General features: G+C 44.6%; 1 pseudogene; it reads right to left on the minus strand.

Annotated features, from left to right (window-relative positions):
- Window positions 1-4,782: 4,782 nt before the first annotated feature.
- Window positions 4,783-5,798, minus strand: LOC148819686 (18S ribosomal RNA; annotated as a pseudogene).

Here is a 5,798-nt window from a genome sequence, read left to right on the forward strand (position 1 = left end):
ATGTCTCTGTGATGGAAGTTTCACGATTAAAGTGTTTTGACAGAAACAATCTTGTCCACATCATTTAACTCCGATTTTCCCCTGCGGACGTTTATTTCACATCTCCCCGGAGTTTCTGATCCGGGCTGTGTTTACAGTACGCTGCACAAAGCGAGAGAAGCAGAGCAGTATCTTCACTGTTAAACTGTTCAGACAGCCCGTCCCGCGATTTGTGGCCAAAACCATCAACCACCACCCATCGATCCCCAAACCATCTTTCTTTACTACTCAGAACAATCAAATAAATTAGATTCACATGATACATAACTTATAAAAAAAAGAACACGAGGCACTCGTTTTACAAAGATGAAGTATTTAAACATTGAAAGTAATAAAAAGAAACATTAATAACATTAATGATAACATATCCAGTTTATTTCAGAATTTGAGCAAATCATAACTTACAAATTATTGCCCTGAAACCTTAATAGAAAGGAATGACATTAAGAAATAAACAAGTGCACTGAACAACAGAGGTAAGATCAGTAAAGCTGGGCACTTTAAAAAAGATAAATTTAATAAAACTGTTTTAAAACTTAAAACGTTCTGTATTCAATGTTCCCATATTTTCGACCTTTTAATCGACTTGAGCTCTGAAAAGCCGCTCTCTGCTCCTGCCGCAGTCCGGAGGGCTACAGGTCGAGGTCTCGATGTAATGAAAGACGGGAGAAACTCGAGTCCAGTCGCTGAACAGTCTGTCGCGCCGCACGTTCGCCTGTGTGGTTTGGTCAGGCGAGCCCCACGGCACGCGTGCAACTGCGGAAACGTGGGTCTGTCGACTTTTACTCCAACATCTCTAGCAGGGCCTATGCCTGAAGAGCTGGTGACTCTTTGCTGTGTCCAGCCCTCAGCCCTTCAGCTCAGGCCTGTCAGCTGAGCCCCGAGACACAGACAGGGACCCCGCCTGCGTGCTGCAGGTTCAGTGAGGCAGTTAGTTCGTCTCTGACTTGTAACAGGACAGAGGGCACTGGAGACTGGATCAGTGTGAAACCTGTGTACTGGGGCACATGGCCCAGGGTACAGGCAGTGTGCTTTAAACCTTATTGCATCACGAGACCATTCCTTGTTTTTTACTTACAGAACATGCTGTGTATTTATATAGATTTTATACAAGTTTCACGTCCTATTTTTTTAGCAGTGCAGATGCAGATGAGAGCGCTGCGTGAGGCGGTGTTGTTTCCAGTTCCTGCAATACTGCAATACATGTAACCGGGGTAAAGTTAGCTCGAAGTTCGAAAACGATTTTGGCACGCCTGTAGCGCTTTCACGAAACCTCTTAGAATTGCGAGAATGCTTGTTTTGTGTATAAAATACATTGTGGATGCTTTCTCAGCCTTTACTTTTTCGTTTTTATGACATTTTTTTGACCAAGCACGAATATTCTTTTGTCCATATCTTCGCAATGGAAGCACAGAACGCCGTCAAACCAAATGCATTTTAAAGACCACGACTTGTGGATATTTCCACACCCTTTACATCAAACTATCAGTGAGCTAATTATCTTTTTTTAAACCTCCGGTTTTTCATCGACGTGTTATTACGCACGAACTGGAACCCGGGGGACCGCAGTGTGCACACGTTCACAACGCGAGAAATACTGTTCAATACGGCTTCGTGCGAAAAACCCGTATGTGACCATAGGAAGCAGAACAGCGCAGTCTCCCATTACCCAGACTGTAAGCACGGGAATAAAGCTTTGTTTGATTTCTGAAACCCTTCCTTTACGCCCTGTTTTCATTCAGGTAAGGGTCAACTATATTGAAAATACTACTGACAGCAGGAAGATTAAAATATTCTTTACTCAGCAGCTTATTAAAAACAGCTCCCATGATGTTCAAACCGATTTTTTACACAGAACACTGACACGGCTTTGCATTCTGAATCTCTTTTTCTCATGCTTTTATTTAATATGGCACAATGCACTGGAATAGGGGTATTCTGTTCACAAACCAATAGCATTTAAATCACGGCACCCACAATGCTGCAAGTGTTTTGCACACTAAACAGGTCCTCTGACTTTTCCCAGCTTTGTTTTGGGTTGTGGAACCTTTATTTTTTTATGATTTTTTGAAGATAACACTACAGGTAATACACTGGGACAGGTGGGTCGTCTTCATGGCTCAATAGCATTTCAAATACAACAGCCACACTGCTGAAACCAAGTGTTTTACACACCAGACAGGCCCCCTAACCTTATACAACCTTTCTGTGGTTGTGGCCCCTTTCTTTATTTTTTTAATAAGAATTTTAGTTTTTCAATATGGCACCATTAGACAGGCGGTACATGGGGATTGGGGGGTGCTATTCATGAGTCAATAGCTCTTCAAGCACAACAGAGGAAGAGAAATAACAAACTACAACACACCGGGGTCAACTCGGGTACAGTTACACAGGAACAGGGTACACGAGTCCGGGCGATCTTGAGACCGAGTCCGGGTCCGGGTCCGTCATTGGTCAACCTTCCTGGCCGCCCCTGCTTCCCTCCTGCCTCACCTCGCTACAGTATGTTAAGGAGTTTATAACAGCAGTTCGGGAGGGACGACAACAACCAGGTTCAACCAGACTCCGCTGTCAGTGATTAGCAATCGCTCCTGACAGTCCAGTCCTCTCCTGAACGCTATAAATACCTACGAGATCCATCTCTCGCTCTCTCTTGCATGTCTCTTACAGCCCCCCTCCACCTCTGCAGTTGCCCCTTGGTCGCCCTGCAGGGGGTCCTGGTCCCCTTGTCCTCTGGCCGGGAGCTCAGCCCTCAGCCGAGCGGGTTAAGGCAAGATGTCGCTCCATGACGCTTTCATCTTTGGTGTTGTCATTCGTAGTGAAACGTATTATTGATCTGCACGATCACGTGTGAGCGAACTATTCCGTGTAGCAGCTCTTTCTGTTGCTGCTGGCGAGCATTCATCCTAAACTCCAGCTCCACCAAAAACTCCAGATGACCAGTCATGACCGAGAATGTGATGCTTCTGAAGAGCAGAAAATAATAGCGGGGTAAGCGATCTCAAAACAGAGGCACGCCTAATCACGTCACTGCGATAATGCACACTACGTGTAATGGAGAGCAAGCTGGGGTATGCGAAAAGATAATTCCTAATGCAAGAAATTGTAAAGGGATAATAAAGTTATGTTGTTGTTTGTTGTTGTTGTTGTTATTAATGATTGTAGTCATTTGTATTTCATTTGGTTTGGAGTCGGTCAGATCCACGTAACTAGCGAACGGTGGACATGTCGCGTTTTCAAGCTGGAGACGTATTGCGGGCTGCTAGAGATGTTGGAGTAAAAGTCGACAGCCTGTTCCAAGACCTGACGCGAATTTTTTTTTTGCTTGATTTGCATGATTTGGGCCATTTTTAGTCATTTGGGGGGGTTAAAGCTTGTATGGAATTTTTTTTGGGGGGGTCAAACCTAGAGTGCTGCACATATGCACGCGTCGTGACAATTTGGAACTTTTCAACCGTAAGAGGGAATCGCCTCAAAATTGCTCTGGAGTGGCCTTTAGTCAGCCTCACTATTTTCAAATTGGTTTGGGGCCCCTTCGGATGCACCCCCCCCCCCCCCCCCCCCGCATTTTATATAGTTTTTTCTGAGTCATTTTGAAAGGTTTTGGGATTTCACTTATAATTCTTATAATTTAAAATTAGTCCAATGTAGGCAAGTGATATATCAAATTCAAGGCCTTTCCAAGTATAAATGGAGGCCAGTCGAATTTTGTGCATGGGATGAAGTTTCACTAAAATATGACTTAATTTGCATATGAGCATGGCCCTTGGATTGCTCAAAAAGTGAGACTTGCTCACTTTATATGCATATAAAATATATTTCCCGTGGTTTTATGGACAAATCGATGCAAGGATCTATTAAACACATCCTTGGCTTCACACTCATGTCATAGAAATGTAAAATAAGGCAATAATCATTATTTTATTAGTTAATTACTCAAGCATGAAGTTCAAAATTTGGAAAATGCCTACAAGTTTTTGGGGAAAACCTTCAAACGAATAAGCCTACAAGCTTAGCTCCACATGTTCTAAGAAGTAGAGACCCAGAGCTTTCATATTACATCAATGAACCCCATGTACATCACTTCTGCACCCCCCAAAAAAATCTGTCTAATATTATGTAAATTTGGAAAAAAACGTACTGCATATCTACAATAATATCTCCGAAAGGGTGCAGACTAAAAGCTTAAAACCCAATGCATGTGAAAGCAGAGACCCAGAGCTTTCATTTAGTGTCCATTAACCCCGGTTTTAAATTCGGCATCATGGTTGTCACCATAAGAATGTGTGTCAAATATTTTTGTGTATTGACCAAACGGATGGCATTTTAATTAATATCTCCAAAACGGTGCATACTACTGTACAAGCTTAAATCCAAATGCACTGGAAAGCAGAGTCTCAGAGCTTTTATTTAATGCCCATCAACCCCACTCAGCATCATTTTGTCAGGTGCAGCATACTTTTCAAAAGATGGAAGCTGAATTATATTCTGCGCATCTGAAAGTTTTTGTTTCAAACCTTTTAATCAATACTATGCTTCAGCAGGGCATCCCTAGCTCCTGAAACTATTTGAATTTCTTAAGAATAAACTGATGTATTAACTTACGTACACTAATAATAGAGCCCAGCGTGTTTCTGGTAAGAGGTTCAGCCACCATATGGCAGAGTTGAGTCTCTTCATAGAATGGAAAACCTTGTCTTCAGGTTTATCATTTATCAGTGTAGTTGCCATTGTTTACACTAATTTTGATTGGGATTCTAGGTTTAAGATTTAAGATTACTGTCTGTTATTAGTAAGTACATACCACATATACTTAATTACGGGCTAGGACAGATCACTTTGCAACCATGCATGGGGTTCAGCGGGTTACCCGCGCCTGTCGGCGAAGGGTAGACACACGCTGATCCATTCAGTGTGGCGCGCGTGCAGCCCCGGACATCTAAAGGCATCACAGACCTGTTACTGCTCCATCTCGTGTGGCTGAACGCCACTAGCCCCTGTAAGAAGTTGGACGCCGACCGCACGGGGCCGCGTAACTAGTTAGCATGCCGGAGTCTCGTTCGTTATCGGAATTAACCAGACAAATCGCTCCACCAACTAAGAACGGCCATGCACCACCACCCACAGAATCGAGAAAGAGCTATCAATCTGTCAATCCTTTCCGTGTCCGGGCCGGGTGAGGTTTCCCGTGTTGAGTCAAATTAAGCCGCAGGCTCCACTCCTGGTGGTGCCCTTCCGTCAATTCCTTTAAGTTTCAGCTTTGCAACCATACTCCCCCCGGAACCCAAAGACTTTGGTTTCCCGGACGCTGCCCGGCGGGTCATGGGAATAACGCCGCCGGATCGCGAGTCGGCATCCTTTATGGTCGGAACTACGACGGTGTCTGATCGTCTTCGAACCTCCGACTTTCGTTCTTGATTAATGAAAACATTCTTGACAAATGCTTTCGCTTTCGTCCGTCTCCCCCGGCCGTCCCTCTTAATCATGGCCCCAGTTCCCCAGAAACCCACAAAATAGAACCGGAGTCCTATTCCAGTATTCCTCGCTGCGGTATTCAGGCGTACCGGCCTGCTTTGTACACTAATTTTTGCAAAGTAAACGCTTCGGACCCCGCGGGACACCCGGCTAAGAGCATCGAGGGGGCGCCGAGAGGCAGGGGCTGGGACAGGCGGTAGCCCACCTCGCGGCGGACCGCCAGCTCGATCCCAAAATCCAGCTACGAGCTTGGACTCGAGTTCTCTCTTGTTATAATTCCTGTA

Source organism: Atractosteus spatula, chromosome 16, assembly GCF_055471065.1.
Source record: "Atractosteus spatula isolate fAtrSpa1 chromosome 16, fAtrSpa1.hap1, whole genome shotgun sequence".
NCBI classification, from domain to species: domain Eukaryota; kingdom Metazoa; phylum Chordata; class Actinopteri; order Semionotiformes; family Lepisosteidae; genus Atractosteus; species Atractosteus spatula.